The sequence below is a fragment of the Monodon monoceros genome, unplaced genomic scaffold (genome assembly GCF_005190385.1).
Source record: "Monodon monoceros isolate NGI ecotype Baffin Bay Population unplaced genomic scaffold, NGI_Narwhal_1 Super_Scaffold_11, whole genome shotgun sequence".
NCBI classification, from domain to species: Eukaryota; Metazoa; Chordata; class Mammalia; order Artiodactyla; family Monodontidae; genus Monodon; species Monodon monoceros.
The window spans coordinates 51,075,431-51,096,410 of record NW_021703767.1 but is presented as its reverse complement, the minus strand read 5'-3'; positions in this window follow the sequence as shown (position 1 = coordinate 51,096,410).

Below are 20,980 nucleotides of genomic sequence, written 5' to 3'. Positions count from 1 at the left end.
TCTCTCTCTCTCTCTCTCTCTCTCTCTCTCTCTCTCTCTCTCTCTCTCTTTTTAATTGTCAAAGTCTGCTCTGAAAATATTTCTTCATTTTTGGTTTCAGCATTTATATATGGTTTATAAGATTGCCTAATAATGTCTCATCAATTTTTATATTTGATGTGCCAGTGACACCACCAAGAGACAAATTCTGTGACTGAACATTCTCACCACAAACTCCAACTGCTCTTGACAAATAAAATAAAGTAAAATAAAACTAGTGTTCAGGTGTAACCATTTTCATTCACATAGTAGCAAGATTTTCTCCTATTGGTAATGCTATGCCTTGTAAATCTTTTGACTATGATGTATGCAAACTTATAATACCTTTCTTCAAGTTGCTATTTCCTTTCATTTAGTGACAAAATTATCTGTTCCTCATTGGAATACTTATGGGAAATCTCAGTTTACCATAGAAGGTGATTAGAAAGCTTAGATGATTTTGTTTTACAATAGGAAATTACAAAAATGTAGTGATAGAGATAAATAACAATAAATCCCATTTTTAGATAGTCATTTTGGCAACTCCTAATTATATTTTTTCATTGCTTGTGTGAAATAAGAATATTTAGAGGTTAATTCATCCTACCTTTTGCAAATAACCATAATTCAACACAAAAGAAACAGTGATCATTTTAAATTTTACAAATGTAAACAAATGCAAATGACATATATATGTATTTACTAAAATGCACTGACACTGTTCTTAAAATGTATGCACATAATTTAAAAACATAGCAATTATAAAAATATGGAACTCTGTAAAAATCACAATTAGCCATTCTTTTCAAATGTATGAAGAAAATTATTCAAACTTCTATTAATAATTTTCTCTCTACATTTACCAAATTGTCAGAGGACTATTTAATACATCACTAGGAACCTCAGTGACTTGCAGAACACTCTGAGAAATATTGTTATTAGCATATTGCAGTGTTTCTCAAATTTTAAGAATCACTTGTGCTGCTTATTACAATGTCATCCTGCAGAGGTCTGGATTCTTCAGTAGTTCTAAAGTGGGACCCAGAAATCTACTATGTATTTATTTACTAGCAGGTCTGTAGGTGATTTTGATACAAATTGTTTAAATTCCATATTTGGATAAATATCAGCAAAGCAGTTAAAAAGCACAGATTTTGGGATCAGACAAATCTGGATACATATTTCTACTCTATGGACTTTATTTATTCTTATGGCTGTGAGTCTCCTTGTCTGTACAATGGGAGTAATAATCTTTGTGTTTATTCTTCATACCTTTGTGAGATAGTTAAAATAATGGATTTCAAAAATTTTGCTCACTGCCTAACACTCAGGAATTGCTTAATAATTGTAAAGCAATCACAGTTTTTGTAATTTTTATCAGTCTAAACCAGGATCTAATGATCCAGTATAGGTCAATGAGTGATTAGTAGAGTCCACACTACTTCTTAAAAACTTTTCTTTGTTTTGACTTTTCTTTGAACTCTATGCCTTCTCCTTCGCAGATTTCTTTGTAGGCTTGTTTTATTGACCCATCCCATTATGTTGTTTTTTCATCACTCTTCATTATAACATATTTGCCTTCTAAGCATTCTCCTTGCGCGATCTCATTTCAGTGACTACAAAATCTTCAGCTCAGGCCTTCACCTCTTTCCTCTATCTATGCCTGGCTACTTACTATCTTTAGTTAGTAGTTCTCAAATCGATTCAAAACAATTATGTACAATTACTTCATCAATTTCTCTCCCCCAATTAATCTACCTCTTCTTTTCGATGAGTGTCCCCTAACATCCTCCTGCTTGTGAAAATTTGATGTAAAAGCATCCACCTTTGGCATTTTTCTCTTCCTTTTCTTCTACATCTCACCTACCGCCAAAATATCTACGAAATATTTCTACTTATCTACCACTCACAGTGGTATTACATGAATTCAAGCAATCAACCACTGAGCTTAATTCCACTTTACCCATTCTGTGCAATACAGAAGAATCATCTTATTAAAACAGATCTAATGATGTCACTTTTTGCTTTACAAAACACTTTTTGCTTGTTTCTATATTTTCTTTTATCTTCAAATTCCCTGAAATGTGTACTAAGGTGTTCTGACCAAAGCTTAGCTTTAACTATGAACATAACTCCCTTTAAACTTAAAACAGCATTCATAGTATACTCCTCCTCTTTACCTTTCAAAATGGTGGTAGCCAGAGGAAATGCTTAGCTGAATGGACCTTTCTATATAATCTTCAATAATGATTTAAACTATTAAGGCCATTGTGCTTTCATTTCTAGTTTAATAGTACTAATTTACAGAGAATGAAAATCCTAAAGCATCCTTTAGATTGAATTAAAACCTTATAATCTTTTATAAATTCAGTAACGCTTCTCAAATCATGTGCCATAGCATGCTTGTGTGCTGAGTGAAATAATGAAGTATTTATTACTACAGTCCTTGGGATAATGGGGTGGAGTGTGAGGTAGCTGGAACCCTTGGGTCTTTCTTCTCACCGTGAACTATCTCACTTCTTTCCCCACATGTGCCATGATAAAAAACAGATTGATAAGCATACTGCTACTATGATTACTCCTTCAATTTCATGTCTTTCACTATGAAAACAGCACACAAAGAATTGGATATTACTTTATAAGCAACTTTAACTTAAAAATTCTGAGGACTGGAGTCTAAATCTGGTTCTTTTATTAACTTGGATAAGCATGAAAATTTCACAAATCCATGAACCTGCTTCTCTTCATTAGAAGACAAAATGGATGCACTAGAGATGCTAAGACCAGTTAAAGTTCTAAAAGTGTATGATTATATTCCTTACAATTGCATGGAAGGCCTTACAATTTTATTTATGTATTACAAAATATTACATAAAAATGACAAAATTATGAGCATTATTATTGTATATTAACTTTATAAAAATGGTAAACTATCCAGGAAAGGAAAGGAGAAAATAATGCATGTCAAGTATTAGTAACCATAATATAGAAAAGAAAGCCTTGTATTCCATGAAGATTATACAGATGTAATATAGCAAGTTAGATGTCTTCTATGAAACTGAGAAAAACAGAAAAGCAAAATCATAGGTGGTACTTTAAAGAGGCAAGGGCCTAATAATATTCTTAGTGGTTTTGTACATGTTGCAACCTTTTTCTACCCACATTTTCTGATCTTCCCTCATTCCAGGAAAATGTCTGTGGATCTTAAGTATGTATAGCTAATTGACTAGTTATAAAAGGCAAGTGAAAAAGTTCTAAAAGGAGCTGTATATATTTTCCAGGGGAGTTAGCCTTTAATTCAAAGCTTTAATTTCCATTCTGCAATGGACTTCATCATATGGGAGCCTGCTGAGGTAATTTAATATTTCCCTACCATGAATTTCATGAGAGAAACTGCAAAATAAAGATTATAAGATAAATCAACAATAATTTAAAAATAAAATAATTATGATACAAGAGAGCAATAGTGTTTTATAAATTGAGTTTAGGAATAAAAATTTTAAATAAATAGCTATAGAAGGAACAAATTATTATCATCACACACTTTTAAACTTGTGATGCAAAAAAAAGAAAAAATCCCAAGTAAAACAGTATTTAGACTGGAATAAAACAAATATCACATATTAAATTGATAAAATATATGCCTCATGAATTATAACCCTTCTGCTGCTGTAGTTTATCGTTTCCAAAACTGCATTTTGAATGAGCTTGAAGAATAGTTTCTAAGTACATAAATGAATTCTCGGCACTGTTTGCTAATTTTCTCCTGTGTTATGGAGGAGAGTATCTTAGATACTTGATTTTGAAAACCAGAAGAGTTTGCCAGCTTGTCTCCCAAAATGAATTCAACTAAACAAACCTTAAGAGCACGATTTCTATCTGAAGATGGGTTTTTATATATTCCTTATGTTTATCTTTTATTGATTGATTTAATCTGTATAAATTAACTCTTTACCTAAGGGCTCCAAAGCTCATGCACACAGTGGAAATTCAACATTCAACAGAAGTCAATTCTCAATTATTCAGTGGCTGGTTCCCCAGTGCAGTGCAATGATAATTCATGCCTCTGGCTGCTTCTCCTTCCTCTGAGTGCTTGCATTTTGGCTGCTTTGCTTATTGTGATTTTTCTCCCTCAGGATCAACAGTGATGGAATACCAGGTACATTCCTTTGACAACCTCACCTTCCAATTTTAAGTTTCCAGCTTCTACCAAATCAGTATTTTGGTTGAAGATTTTACCTTTGATGTCACAAGCTTTCTCTGTCTCAGTTATTCCCAATTTATATCTTCATGCAAATCAGCCACATGCCATGATGCAAGAACCAGACTGCTGCATTTAAAACTTCTGTGCTTGCTTTAGAATGAGTATTGTAGATTCTTAACAATTCATTTCTTCTAGAAACCGCCACTTCTGATGAATATTTTAGGATTGTTCTTTATGAGTCTTCTTATATATTAGTAGTTATTTTGCCAGCATCTGCTGATAATTTGGTAGATGTTATAAAGCAGTAGAGAAATAAGAAATTAAGTCTTATATCATCCCAATTTGCTATTAGTAAATATTTATTTATTGGATGTTTTTGAAATTCATGAAAATCGTATTTCATAGTAGATATTAAACAAGTTATTTCCTACCTTCAAAGAGATATATTATTTTTTAAGAAGTTGAATTTTTAAAAGATTTCTTGAAATCTAATAAGATGTAAAGCTCTGAAAGAATGAAGAAACCTATCGAAAATCTGTGAATCAAGCTTTTCTCAATCATTTTTATCATCTTGACTCTGATTTACCATTTCTTCAATCTAGAATTGTTTTTTCCATTCTACCTCATGTTGCTATATCCTGCGTTTCTATCAAGCTTCACAACACACATAGTGTGTGACGACTTACCATTTTAATAGATTAAAAAATTTAGATCCAGATTCTGTTCATATAATGGATAAAGGCCAAAGAATTTTATTTTATTTATTATTCTTTCCTGACCTTGAAATTTAATTATTGGTAATTAATAGGCATAATATCAAAACGACCACATCAAGCTTCCGTTCAGACAAATTTATAACCATGTACATGTTATGTACTTGGTATTTTCAAGACCATGGCTACTTATTGTTTATTATTTTTCAGATGAATTTATAGGCTTAGTATTATGGGTTCAACTCAAAGAGAGTTCCTAATTAAAAAAAAAAAAAAATCATGCCAAACCCATCCATCCCTCCCCAAGGAGGAAGACTACATGCTTCCCTCATGCTTTATAAAGATGCTCATGGTTCTATTGTTCAGTGATTCAACCCCTACTCTTTTCCAGTGGAGAAATCGTAATGATTATTCCTTGTAAGTATGTTTGTTATTGTATCTCTTGTTATGCCGGTTCTTTAAGTAATCTATGTACCTTTAATGACAGCTACTACTAAACAAATATGGTAATTTTTTGTTGTTGTATGCTTAGCCCTATTACTTAAAGGCACAGCATCAAAGGTAATTGAAGAACTGGCATGAATAAAGAGAAATATAGATGTGCTCAGATTTAAGAAAAAAATCATCAGAAGAAAGCACCTGACAGAGGAAAAATGAAACTCAGTCGACTTAGTTAAACCAAAGAAGCTTCATCAAAATGCATTAACACTTCACCAATTTTTCCTACTTTGCTGATTAAATAATTTTTTAACTTCTTAGTTTTAAAAAATTTGGGTTGACTATCACTAAATTGCTTACACAGAGAACATTCTAATTGATTTATTGAACAAAGCATTACAGTGAATTGTCCAGACCAATATGAAAACTATAAATACCTAAGGAATGCAATAAAAATTCATAGTAACATGAATGATAGGGTTATATATAAAAATTTCTGTCATATTTAATCTATGGATTTAAAGTGAGGAAAAAGAATTAATTTCAAAGACCAATTTAATTTCATCTACTGAAAGGACTGGTTTTATTTGAGTTTTTGCATATTACTCATCTTGTAAAAAGAAAGGTGTAAATTTTTCATGATAAAACACTCTACAGGAGATTGGGTAAAAGTAGGTTTCAGATTCTACCAGATTCTAAAGGATATTAAATTGGGTTAATGCTATTTGGTTTCTGTAAAAGGCCTATAGGATTATAAGAAAGAAATTTCGTGGAAATCCTAAATTGAAAACATTGTCATAAACCGTACATTCTAAACCTTATTTGACGGGTTGCAATACATTATTTTTACCTATAAACGAAGTATAAGGCAAAAATTATAACCCAGAATCTGCCTTTTAATCAGTCTTTTTAAAGTTTATTTTTTATTGAATGAAATATTCTTTAAATTCTATAGTGCTTTACAATTTTCAAAAGTTTCACAAAGATGATTTCATATAATCCTATAATAACCCTTTTTTCCCTACCCCTATATTGCCCCTCCCCCCTTCCCTCTCAACACTAGTAACCACTAGTTTGTTCTCTATATTTGTGAGTCGGCTTCATTTTGGTTTATATACTACTTGGTTGTAGTGTTTAGATTTCACATGTAAGTGATATCATTCAGTATTTGTCTTTCTCTATCTGACTTATTTCATTTAGCATAATGCCCTTCATATTGCTGCAAATGGCAAAATTCCATTCTTTATGGCTTAGTAGTATTCTATTATGTGTATATGTATATGTGTATATATATATATATATATATATATATATATATATATATGTATACCACCTCTTCTTTATCCATTCATATGGTGAAGGACAGTTAGATTGCTTCCTTACCTCAGCAACTGTAAATAATGCTGCTATGGCCATTGGGGTGCATGTATCTTTTCAAAGTAGTGCTTTTGTGTTTTTTGTTTTTTGGGTTTTTTTTCTGGATATTTACCCAGGAATAGAATTGCTGGGTCATATGGTAGTTCTATTTTTGTTTTTTTTTTGAGAAACTTCCATATTGTTTTCCACAGTGGCTGCACCAATTTACATTCCCACCAACAGTGTACAAGGGTTCCCTTTTTTCCACATCATCACCAACATTTGTTATTTGTAGACTTTTTGATGATAGCCATTCTGACAGGTATGAGGTGTTATATCATTGTGGTTTTGGTTTGCATTTCCTTGATGATCAACAATGTTGAGCATCTTTTCATGGGCCTGTTGGCTATCTGCATTTCCTCTTTGGAAAAATGTCTATTCAGTTCTTCTAATCACTTTTTAAATCAGGTTGTTTATTTCTTTGATGTTGACCTATATGAGCTGTTTATATATGTTAGATATTAACTCTTTATTGGTTATATCATTGGGAAATACTTTCTCCCATCCAATAGGTTGTCTTTTCATTTTGTCAATGGTTTCCTTTTCTGTGCAAAATCTTTTAAGTTTAATTAGGTCCCATTTGTATAATTTTGCTTTTGTTTCCTTTGCTTTAGGAGATGGATACAAAAACTACTGCTGCAATTTATGTCAAAGAGTGTTCTCTGCCTATGTTTTCCTCTAGGAGTTGTATAGTATCCAGTCTTACATTTATGTCTTTAATCCATTTTAGTTTTATTTTTGTATATGATGTTGAGAATGTTCTAATTTCATTCTTTTACAAGTAGCTGTACAGTTTCCCCAGCAACACTAATTGAAGACACTATCTTTCTCCATTTTATATTGTCTCCTCCATTGTCAGAGATTTATTGACCATAAGTGCCTGGGTTTATTTCTGGGCTCTCTATTCTGTTCCATTGATCTGTGTGTGTGTGTGTGTGTGTGTGTGTGTGTGTGTGTGTGTGTGTGTGTTTGTGCCAGCACCATACTGTTTTTATTACAGTAGCTTTGTAATATAGTCTGAAGTTAGGGAGCATGATTCTTCCAGCTCTGTTTTTTCTTTCTCCAGATTATTTTGGCTATTCAGTCTTTTGTGTTTACATACGAATTTTAAAAGTATTTGTTCTAGTTCTGTGAAAAATGCCATTGTTATTTTGAAAGGAATTGCACTGAATGTGTAGATTCCTTTGGGTAGTATGGTCATTTTAACAAAACTAATTCTTCCAGTCCAAGAACATGATATATCTTTCTATCTGTTGGTGTCATCTTCAATTTCTTTCATTTGTGTCCTACAGTTTTCCAAGTACAGGTCTTTTACCTCCTTAGGTAAGTTTATTCCTAGGTGTTTTATTCGTTTTGATGTGATGGTAGATGCAGTTGTTTCCTTAATTTCTCTTTCTGATAGTTCATTGTTAGTGTATAGAAATGCAGCAGATTCCTGTATATTAATTTTGTATTCAGCAACCTTACTGAATTCACTGATGGGCTCTAGTGGTTTTCTGGTGGTGTCTTTAGGATTTCTTATGTATAGTATCATGTCATCTTACTTCTTCCTTTCCAATTTGGATTCCTTTTATTTCTTTTTCTTCTCTGATTTCTGTGGCTAGGACTTCTGAAGCTATGTCAAATAAAAGTGATGAGAGTGGGCATCCATGTCTTTTTCCTGATCTCCAAGGAAATGCTCTCAGCTTTTCACCATTGAGAATGATATTTGCTGTGGGCTTGTCATATATGGCCTTTAATATGCTGAGGTATGTTCCCTCTATGCCCACTTTATGGAGAGTTTTTATAATAAGTGGATGTTGAACTTTATCAAAAGCTTTTTCTACATCTATTGTGATGATCATATGGTTTTTATTCTTCAATTTGTTAATGTATTGTTTTAAAATTTTTATTGGAGTATAGCTGATTTACAATGTTGTGTTAGTTTCAGGTGTACAGCAAAGTGAATCAGATATATATATATACAGACACACACACACACATATGTATATCTCCACTCTTTTTTAGATTCTTTTCCCATATAGGCCATTACAGAATATTTAGTAAAGTTCCCTGTGTTTTACAGTAGGTCCTTATGAGTTATCTATTTTACATATAGTACTGTGTATATGTCAATCCCAATCTTCTAATTTATTCCTCCCTCTTCCTTACACCCTGGTAACCATAAGTTTGTTTTCTACATCTTTAACTCTACTTCTGCTTTGTAGATAAGTTCATTTGTACCCTTTTTTTAGATTCCACATATAAGCAATATCATATGATATTTGCTTTCTCTGTCTGACTTACTTCACTCAGTATGACAATCTCTAGATCCTTACATGTTGCTGCAAATGGCATCATTTCATTCTTTTTTATGGCTGAGTAATATTCCACTGTATATATGTACTGCATCTTCTGTATCCATTCCTCTGTTGATGGACATTTAGGTTAATTCCATGCCCTGGCTATTGTAAATAGTGCTGCAATGAACATTGGGTGCATGTATATTTTCAAATTATGGTTTTCTCCAGATGTATGCCCAGGAGTGGGATTGCAGGATCATATGGTAGCTTTATTTTTAGTTTTTAAAGGAACCTCCATACTGTTCTCCATTGTGGCTCTTCCAGTTTACATTCCCACCATCAGTGTAGGAGAGTTCCCTTTTCTCCAGCATTTATTATTTGTAGATTTTTTGATGATGGCCATTCTGACGGTGTGAGGTGATACCTCATTCTAGTTTTGATTTGCATTTCTCTAATAGTTAGTGATGTTGAGCATATTTTCATGTGCCCTTTTGGCCATCTGTATGTCTTCTTTGGAGAAATGTCTACTTCAACCCATTTTTTGATTGGGTTGTTTGTTTTTTACATATTGAGCTCTATGAGCTGTTTGTATATTTTAGAGATTAATCCCTTGTCAGTTGCTTCATTTGCAAATATTTTCTCCCATTCTGTGGGTTGTCTCTTCATTTTTGTTTATGGTTTCCTTTGCTGTGCAATAGCTTTTGAGTTTAATTAGGTCCCATTTGTTTATTTTTGTTTTTATTTCCATTACTCTAGGACATGGTTCGAAAAAGATCTTTCTGCAGTTTATGTCAAAGAGTGTTCTGCCTATGCTTTCCTCTAAGAGTTTTATAGTTTCTGGCCTTACATTGAGTTCCTCAATCCATTTTGAGTTTACTTTTGTGTATGGTGGTGGGAAGTGTTCTAATTTCATTCTTTTACATAAAGCTGTTCAGTTTCTCAGCACCACTTATGGAAGAGACTGTCTTTTCTCTATTGTATATTCTTGCCTCCTCTGTCATAGATTAGGTGGCCGTAGGTGCATGTATTTATCTCTGAACTTTCTATCTGGTTCCAATGAGGTATATTTCTGTTTTTGTGCCAGTACCATACTGTCCTGATGACTGTAGCTTTGTATCAATTAAGTATATTCTGAAGTCAGGGAACCTGATTCCCCCAGTTCCATTTTTCTTTCTCAAGATTGCTTTGGCTATTTGTGGTCTTTTGTATTTCCATACAAATTGTAAAATATTTTGTTCTAGTTCTGTAAAATATGCTATTGGTAATTTGATAGGGATTGCATTGAATCTGTAGATTGCTTTGGGTAGTAGAGTCATTTTCACAATATTGATTCTTCCAACCCAAGAACATGGTATATCTCTTCCTCTATTTGTGTAATCTATTATTTCTTTCATCACTGTCATGTAGTTTTCTGAGTATAGGTTTTTTGTCTCCTTGGGTAGGTTTATTCCTAGGTATTTTATTCTTTTTGATGAGATGGTAAATGGGATTTTTTCCTTGATTTCTTTTTCTGATCTTTCATTGTTAGTGCATAGGGATGTTTCCTTTATTTCTCTTTCTGATCTTTCATTGTTAGTGCATGGGGATGCAAAAGATTTCTGTGTATTAATTCTGCATCCTGCAAATTTACCAAATTCAGTGATGAGCTCTAGTAGTTTTCTGGTAGCATCTGTAGGATTTTCTATGTATGGGATCATGTCTTCTGCAAACAGTGACAGTTTTACTTCTTTTTCTTCCAATTTGGCTTTCTTTTATTTCTCTTCCTTCTCTGATTGCCATGGCTAGGACTTCTGAAACTATGTTAAATAACAGTGGCAAGAGTGGACATCCTTTTCTTGTTCCTGATCTTAGAGGAAATGGTTTCAGTTTTGCACCATTGAGAATGATGTTTGCTGTCAGTTGTTGTATATGGCCTTTATTATGTTGAGGTAGGTTCCCTCTATACTCACTTTCTGGAGAATTTTTATAATAAATGGATGTTGAACTTTATCAAAAGCTTTTTCTGCATCTATATCATATGGTTTTTGCTCTTCAATTTTTTAATGTAGTGTATCACATTGATTTATGAATATTGAAAAAATTTTGCATCCATGGGATAAATCCCACTTGATCATGGTGTATCATCCTTTTAATGTATTGTTGGATTCAGTTTGTTAATATTTTGTTGAGGACTTTAGTATCTGTGTTCATCAATGATATTGGCTTGTAATTTTCTTTTTTTGTGTGATATCTTTGTCTGGTATGGGTATCAGGGGGATGATGGCCTTTTAAATTGAGTTCAGTAGTGTTCCTACCTCTGCAGCTTTTTGGAATTATTTCAGAAGGATAGGTAACAACTCTTCTCTAAATGTTTGGTAGAATTCACCTGTGAAGCCATTTGGTCCTGGACTTTTGTTTGGTGGAAGTTTTTAAATTACTGCTTCAATTTCATTACTGGTAAGTGATCTGTTCATATTTTCTATTTTTTCCTGGTTCTGTCTCGGGAGATTGTACCTTTGTAAGGATTTGTCCATTTTTTCTAAGTAGTCCATTTTATTAGCACACAGTTTTTTGTAGTAATCTCTTATTATCCTTTGTATTTCTGTTGTGTGGTTGTAACTTCTCCTTTTTCATTTCTGATTTTATTGATTTTGGGCCCTCTCCCTTTTTTTTTTTTTTTTTTGATGAGTCTGGCTGAATGTTCATCAAAATTATAAGGAAAAATCTGCCTTTTATTCAAAGTACTAATGGAGTATTGAAGAGGGCTCAAAATAGCATTTCTTATGAGATTAAATTTCCTAAGGATGGCATCATCTATATATGGCATTAAAACGTTTTTAAATATTGGAAGTGGCTGACAAATGCTCCTGTTTCTCAAAGGATTCAGCTTCATTTTGGACAATCTTCCCAAGCATTGAGCCTTACATTTGTAACATTTTGATTAATTTCATTATCAGCCCTTAATTTGACTCCCAATTAATTGTGAACTCACATTGTCAAGAGGCAATAAAAAATTATAATGAATGATTTATTGCAGAACTGGGAGTTTCTCCATGAAGAAGGTTGATACAGATAGGTAAGATAGGGAATAATGAATAGATTAAGATTGATTGGATCCTTCAGTGGGAAGGAAGATGAGGATACTCAGCCCAGTGAATAAATGAACACCACAAACTATTATTTCAACAATAATTTAACATAAATAATGGCATAATGCCTATTGAGAGAAGTTAAACATTGTTTTCAATTTCTAGTAATGAATCTTTTTCTATAAATGTGAAATCATAAAACTGTATATATTGTTAACTAGGGAGGTCGTAAACTCTATGTGTATGAAAATTAAATCCAGGGAGTATCTGTGATTTATTGACTCTATGTTTGAGTTAGAATTAAGTAATCATCCATTATGTTCAATGTTTACTTATCATTATGTAAGAAGTTTAGGAATATAACTTTTTTTTTTTTTTTTTTAGCGGTACGCTTGCCTCTCACTGTTGTGGCCTCTCCTGTTGCGGAGCACAGGCTCCGGATGCGCAGGCTCAGCGGCCATGGTTCATGGGCCTAGCCGCTCCACGGCATGTGGGATCTTCCCGGACCAGGGCACGAACCTGTGTCCCCTGCATCGGCAGGCGGACTCTCAACCACTGCGCCACCAGGGAAGCCCCTAAAATTTTTAAAAATATTATTTCTAGTCCAGAAGATGAGGGAGAAAAAAGATCAATTAAACGTTAGATTTATTTATTTATTTAGCTGAACCACACAGCTTGCGGGATCTCAGGTCCCCGACGTGGGATTGAACCTAGGCCCTCAACACTGAGAGCACAGAGTCATAACCACTGGACCACCAGGGAATTGGCTAAATGTTAGTTTTAATCATCATTATAATTAGTTACAATGGATTATCCTATGGCATGAAATCATAGTGTGAGTTGTTGATCCTAGGGAGAAGTGATGAGGAATGGATTCATTTTTCATTATTACTGAAAACATTTTGGGTAGAAATAATTATTTATAAAACAGAACATAAATATCTGCTAAATGAATATTGCAGAATTTATAACCCTACTATGGTGCCCCTGAATCCCTTGTGAAGTTTTTATTTTCTGTTTTTTCTGTTTTTTTTTTTAATTTTTAAATCAAGAAACAGTATTCTCTAAGCAAATATTTTAAAGATTATTTGGTAGTTTTGTTTCATTTTGTTTTTTGATTTTCTAATACATCCCCAAAATCAATTTATTAATTTACTGAATACTGATTTACTAAGTTACTAACACTAAATGTTTATAATTAAGGTAATACTGTTCTGGGAGATGTATACAGTGAAAAAAGGTTCTCTTTTCATTTTGTTTTATTTTGTTTTTCTTGGGTTTAATAACTTTAAGAGACTAAAAACTGTATTTATTTATTGATTAATACAGTACGAAACCTGGACAGTTGTCTAGTAAAAAATCATTTTAACTTTTTTCAGTTCACTATTTTCCAAATTGATATTAGCACAAAAATTTTTTGTTGAAGTACCACAAATGACCATACTTTTAGACACACCATTTTAACAGTAAATAAAGCAGTAAGTTGTGCATCATGCAGTAGAATCGCATTGTTCATGATACAGAAATGATAGAGAAGTTCCTGGCAAAGGTTGGCATGCATCTTAAGAGTCAAGGGAAAAAAAATCTTACATACACAAGATCATAAGAGTTAGTAAGATGTTATGAATGCAGATGAGACATTAAAACCCTACCGAACCCTAGTGAAGCAACCGCCTTCTAAAAATGAGAAGAAATTATCAGGAAATAAGGCAAATTCAATTCAATTTATCAAATATATTGAGCATCTTCTATGTACAAAATATTCTGCAATTTGCTTCTGGCATTCAAAAATGAATTTCTAAAGACATACTTCTCAGCTTAAAAAAAAAATTGAACCTAATGTAATAGAATAGTATAGAAGATAATACATAAATAAAGAATAAAACATTTGGTATAGTGTGAGGGTCACAAGAATTTAAAAAAAAATTATTTGAGGATCCAAGCAATGAAAGAGACTATATGAGCATTAAATTCATGGTAACTTGGTAAAGGAGAATATATTTTAATAACTGAAGGTGGTTTATATCAATTTTACAAACACTGTTGGGTAGCACACAAGACTGGAATAGAAGATTTTCATTATTTTTCAAAAGAAATAAATAGGAAGAAGCCATGTAATTTAATATTACTGGACATAGTAACAGAGAAAAAATAAAGTGTAATCCTTGACCAATGGTTCTCAATTGTTAGCACTCAAATGCTTGCTAAAAATTCAAATACTAGATTCTCTTCTTTAGAGAACTTGATTCAGTAGGCCTAGGATCAGTCTGGAACTTTTAATAATCACTAAAAATATTTTTATTTAGGCAATCCACACACCAAACATTTAAAACAATATTCTGGTTTTCAGGAATGCAACTGACACAATATTTATGTTTAAAAATTCAGTAAGTAAAAGTATTTTTTTGATTAGTGATTTCAAAAGAGAAGAGGTTTAAGGGTTACGGTAACCTCTAAAATATGGTTCAGACAATGAAAAGGTAAATTAGCTCAGTGGGTTTGAATCTAATGCAATCATTAGGCCTGCATATGGAGTTAACTGATTATCTCTGATTTTAGAAGATCATATATTAAGATGGTTAATACAAATAAATGACATACACCCTAGAAACTGACATCTATAAGAGGAATAAGGGTAAAGACAATAAAAGGAGAAGAGTCTCAGAAATGAGATTCTAAGAAAAACAGAAAGGAAAATTGGTTAGTTGGGGAAAATGGTGTAATAATAAAAACATCTCTTATGGAGAAAGTATAACTTCATCCTGAATAAGAGTGAAATAAATCCCAATATATTTGAAGAGGTCATGAAACATCAGAATTGTTTGCTAAGAGTTAGTCTTCCAACTCATACAAATGACATATAGAAACTGGCAGGGCATAGGGGACTAATTGAACTAGAGCAATCATTGTTCAGAACCTTTGCAGTTATGAACTGCAGTGGTGCCACATGACTGGTTTTTAGCAAATTCTCTACAATTAAAAAAAAAGTAGTTTGGAAACTACACAATACCTGGCATTATGTTTGAAACTTGTTGGCAAACTCAAATAATTATCCTTAAATTTTTATGAACACTAAGTAAAAAAATATAAAAGTGGGTAAAAAGGAAAACAGGTATCATTTGGAGTTAACATAATCAACAGGATTACCTATGAGAGTAATTCTGAAACATATTTCAAAAAACACTAATTTTGCCTCAAATATTAATAAATATTTTCATAAAAATAATTCCTTGGTCAAAAACGTTTATAAAATTCAGCCGTGTGTGTGTGTGTATGTGTATTTACATGAGCATTTTTTCATACTAACATAAAAAGGCTCAGAGAATGCATGAAGTTTATAAAACTCATCTCTTTATCATTTTATTGCCCAGAATATCCCAAATTTACTTAACCATAGAGACAAAATTTTGAGTAGCTTTTCATTGGATATTAGAATACATTGTGTCAAAAATACACAATTGCTATAGTATGTGCAAGTTATACTACACTAGCATTATTTCCTTTTTGTGTGTATGTGCCATACAATTATTGGTAGAGCAAAATGAACTTTCAGATATGTTGTGTATTGAATATATAAAGAGTCCCTGATAAAAATATTTTACAAGATCCTTGATGTGGGCTAGCAGAGGCACCAGTTAATCAATTCATATTTTGCTTATGGCTTTGATGTCAAAGGGCTAATTAAGATTGACATCTAACTAGAGAAGGATTTATTTTTAATGACATTTAATGGATCTTTGTTTTTGCCCTTTTCATATATTTTTAAATGAATCGGAGAAGGGCAAAGAAGGTAATCCTATTAAATTTTGGATTAAAAAATATGACAGAAATAACTATAATTTGGGAATAAAATCTAAAACAAGTGGGATAGAATAATGGATTTAATTCCAGAAATTAAAAGTTAAAGATGAGTCCTTTTTCCATATGTTGGTGTAAATCTGTTGCATACTAATGAATTTGTCAGGGCTCTTAAACAAAAACAGGCAGATTGTAAAGGGGTTTCAAAACTTGGAAATACGACCCATACAAAAGTGATGTTACCAGGTTATATTTTTTCCCCTTTCCTCTCTTAGATCTGCCCAGAGTATAGGCACTGTCACAGAGCTGCCTTCCAAGACAGCATTGCAAGAGATAAAAATGTAATGTATTAGTTTCTTAGGGATTCCATAACACAGAACCAAAGACTGGGTGGCTGAAGACAACAGAAATTTGTCTCACATTTCTGGATGCATGAAGTCCAATATCAAGGTATCAGCAGGTCCCTCTGAAACCTGGAGGGAAGACTCCTTCCACGCCTCTTCTAGCTTCTGGTGTTTATAGCACTCCTTGGTGTTCCTCGGCTTGTAGAGATATCACTCCAATTTCTACCTGCATTATCACATGGCCATTTTCTCCCTGGTGCCTCTGTCTTCTGAAATATGGTGTTCTTATCTCTGTATGTGTCTATCTTTGTGTCTCTTCTCCTCCTCTAAGGACACCAGTCATATTAGATTAAGGGCCCATCTTATTCCAGTAGGACATCATCTAAATTAAATCTTTACTACATTTTCAGAGACTCTATTCACAAGTGCCTGTGGCTAGGTCTTTAACATATTTGGAGGGAGGGACACAATTCAACCCACAATACTCAGGAACCCCATATTTCTGAAGAAAAGAAACAGTAAATGGGGCCTATACAGGTTGAAGACTGCAGAGGGAATCCTGGAGAGGAAAGAGTTAGAGAAGGTGGGTACCGTAATTCTATGTGTGAATCAACACAGGTTTGGGCTCACTCACAGGAGTGAGTGCTCACACACAGGACAGAAAGAAAGCAACACAGCACAGTCTTTGAGAACTTCCCATGTATTTAGACATGGCCCAGTTCTTAGATTAATCTCTGAGTAGTACATGCATGGGACAAATTCAAAGAGGAATAAGCTTTGAAAAGTGAACTGAAAATTGTACTGCCAGAACATTCTCTGAACCTAACTCAGTTGGCTGCCCAGAAAAATAAAACAAAACAAAAAATCAGTGTTCTCCTGAGGATTCTTAAAGGAAAGAGAGTCTGCCCAACATAATATTGAAAATATCCAGGGTCCAGTCCAAAGTTACTCAACATAAAAAGAGCTAGAGATATTTGACCAGTTCTTAAGGGAAAAGACAATCAGATGCTGAACCTGGGAAAACCTAGATAGTATAATTATCAGACAAATATTTTAAAGTAGCTACTGCAAATATGTTTCATTAAATTAATGGAAAGATAGAATTTCTCAGTGTAGAAATAGAAACTAAAACAAAATGGAATTAATAAAAAAGAAAAATCACTGGCTGGACTCAAATAACAGAATGCAGATGAAAGAGGAAAGAATTACTGAACTTGAGGATAGATCAATAATGTGCATTCAGTCTGAAGAAGAGAATGAAAAAAGGTTGAAATAAAAAAGAATAGAGCCTCAGGGATCTATGTGACAACATCAAAAGAAGTACCATTCGTGCTGTTGAAGTCCCAGAAAGAGAAGAGAAAGATATTAGGGCAGAAAAAATTTTTTGAAGCAATAATGGCCAGAATTGCCCAAATTTCCTGAAAAACATACACTTAGATATTCAAGAAATTCAGTGAACTCCAAAGAAAAAACTAAAAACAAAAACAAAACACACACACCAGGCATACCAAAATGAAATTGCTGAATACCACAACTTAAGAAAAATGCCTTCAAAGTAGCTAGAGAAAATGACACGTAATATACAGGACAGGGCTTCCCTGGTGGCGCAGTGGTTGAGAATCTGCCTGCTAATGCAGGGGACACGGGTTCGAGCCCTGGTCTGGGAAGATCCCACATGCTGCGGAGCAACTGGGCCCGTGAGCCATAATTACTGAGCCTGCGCGTCTGGAGCCTGTGCTCCACAACAGGAGAGGCTGCGATAGTGAGAGGCCCGCACACCGCAATGAAGAGTGGTCCCTGCTTGCCACAACTAGAGAAAGCCCTCGCACAGAAACGAAGACCCAACACAGCCAAAAATAAAAAAAATAAAAATATACAGGACAATGATAATTCAAATGACTTCAAATCACTCATCAAAAACATGGAAACCAAAAGACAGTAGCATGACATCTTTAAAGTTTTGAAAGAAAAACCTTCCAACCTATAATTCTATATCTTGAGAAAATATCTTTCAGGAATGAAAACAAAGTAAAGACCTTCCCAAAGGATGAAACAGTGAAAGAATTCCAGAAAAGCAAACCTGCTCTACAGGTACTTCTAAAGGAAGCTCTTTGGCCTACAAGGAAATAATACCAGAGTAACATGGATTTATAGGAAATAAGGAATAAGAAGAAAAATACTAAACAGTTGGATAAATATAAAAGATTGACTTTTCTATTTAAGTGAGGTAAGGTTTACAATGTGTGGATATGTAAGAGACATCATAACTATAACATAAAGGGCCTAGGGAGGAGAAAAGATTCTATATGGTTGAAAGCCTTTTATATTTTAATAGAAATAGTACAATCTGCACAGTAAGCAGACTGACACTTGTAATCCCCAGAGCAACTATATAGCCCATAAACCAATATATAATTTAACATTATACAAATAATCCAGGAGATGGGAGAAAAGATGAAACTGAAAAATAAGAGAGAAGAATCAGAAAACAAATGATAAATAAATAAATTTAGTAGACCTAAGTTCAACCACATCACTAATTACATTAAATAGTAACTGTCTAAATACTGCAATTAAAAAGCAACATAACATTCAAAATGTCCAAGGTGGAATTCAACATACATACTGCAGCACAGATTGAATGGAAATTACTATATGATAAAAGACACAACTTAAAATATCAACACAAAGATTAATTAAAAAGAATAGAAAAAGATATAGCATGCAAACAAAACACATAACAAGTCTGGAATTACTCTTAAGAAACAGACAAATACAACTTCCAAAGAATTTTACCAGAGTAGAGATAAGGAGAGACATATCAGAGTGATGCAAGGAAAAATACATTAGGAAGCCTTAAAAATTGAAAATGTATATGCACCTAATAATAGAAGCTTACATGAAGCAATATTGACAACATAAGAGGAAAAATAAAAATCCTGCAGTTATAGTAGAAGATTATAACATGTTGTGGAGCTACAGAGAAAACATTTTTATGTTTTATGTTTCTGCACAGTTAGGGCTCTGTGAGCAAACTCTACTGAAATTTGGAGCTTTATCCAAAAGAATAAGGCTTAGGATAGACTAATCAGATGGTGAGAGAACTCCAGAGGGATTTACCTTTCTAGATGTAAGTGTTTAAATTTCAAGTGGGGTTAAGATCTGGGACCATAGGGAACCCCCCTGAGCCATAAAGCCTGAATTTTTACTGTTCTTCTAAATGCATGATTTTGTACTTGTCTTAGAATAAATGTGCTTATTAACAAAGAGACCCTTACTTTCTCTGCTTAAAATGGCCGCTAAAAATAAAAATATCTTTATCTTCTCCTATTTGCAATAAATAGTTTAGCCTAACTTCAGAAGTAATGTAACATATCAATTCTTATGGCAAACAAATAAGGTTGATGATTATCAATGAAGTATGAGATGCTAAAATATGGACAAAAGATTTTATTACAACACAAGTATTTAATAACAAAAAATTGTTTTGAAGAGGGATCGAATGGCATTTTCTGACTCATTTAGTAATTTTAAAATGCATATGCTTGATTTACATACATTTGACTATTTGCTTATGAACAGAGAATATTTCCTCTGGCCACTAAGACAATGCTGCACAAATGGGTCTAAGTTATATGAGTATCAAAATGGAAGTCTGAGTAGCTGGGGTTTACAAGGACTAGTGTAAGAATGGGAGATGTTTATAGGAGGCTTGACATCTAGAGATATTTAGAACACTCTCCAAAAAGATCTAAGAAATCTGTATCAACTTGTATACTCACTTCATGCCTGATAGACTTAGTCTGCATATTTTATTGCATACTAAGTACAAATTTTCTATTGCAGGATTAGATTTCTTGCAAAGTTGGCCATTTAAAATATGCCATAGAGCTTCCCTGGTGGCACAGTGGTTGAGAGTACGCCTGCCGATGCAGGGGACACGGGTGCGTGCCCCGGTCTGGGAGGATCCCACATGCCGCGGAGCGGCTGGGCCTGTGGGCCATGACCGCTGAGCCTGCGCGTCCAGAGCCTGTGCCCCACAATGGGAAAGGCCACAACAGTGAGAGTCCTGTGTACCGAAAAAAAAAAAAAAAAAGCCATAAATTCAGTAATAAGGAAAAAAAAAAAACCTCTTAGAAGTCATGATAATGAAATATACAAGCATTGCTACTTTAAACCATAGGAGAAATTTTAAAAAATGTCAATTGTTAATTGTAAACTTGTATATATATATATATATATATATATATATATATATATGCTTTTTTTAAGCCAACAGTTTGAAAACCATATATAAAACTAAACCAAAGAGATCAAATCTAGGAATTGGAAGAAATACACAACCAGGCAAATATGTTTTGCAGTCAGATGACATTTATAATTAGTATAAACAGATCTATTACCCAAAAAAAATCCCTGACGATATTAGAAAATTTATATTCTGAACAAGAACTCTGAATCAATAAGAGAGAATTCAAGAATATTCAGTGTGCTATGTTTAAACATAAGTGATGAGGGAGTTTTTTTTTTCTTTAATTTTTTTTAAACACATTTAAAACATTTATTTTATTTATTTATTTTTGGCTGCATAGGGTCTTCATTGCTGCACGCAGACTTTAGTTAACTAGCAGAGAACGGGGGCTGCTCTTCATTGTGGTGTGTGCATTTCTCATTGTGGTGGCTTCTTTTGTTGTGGAGT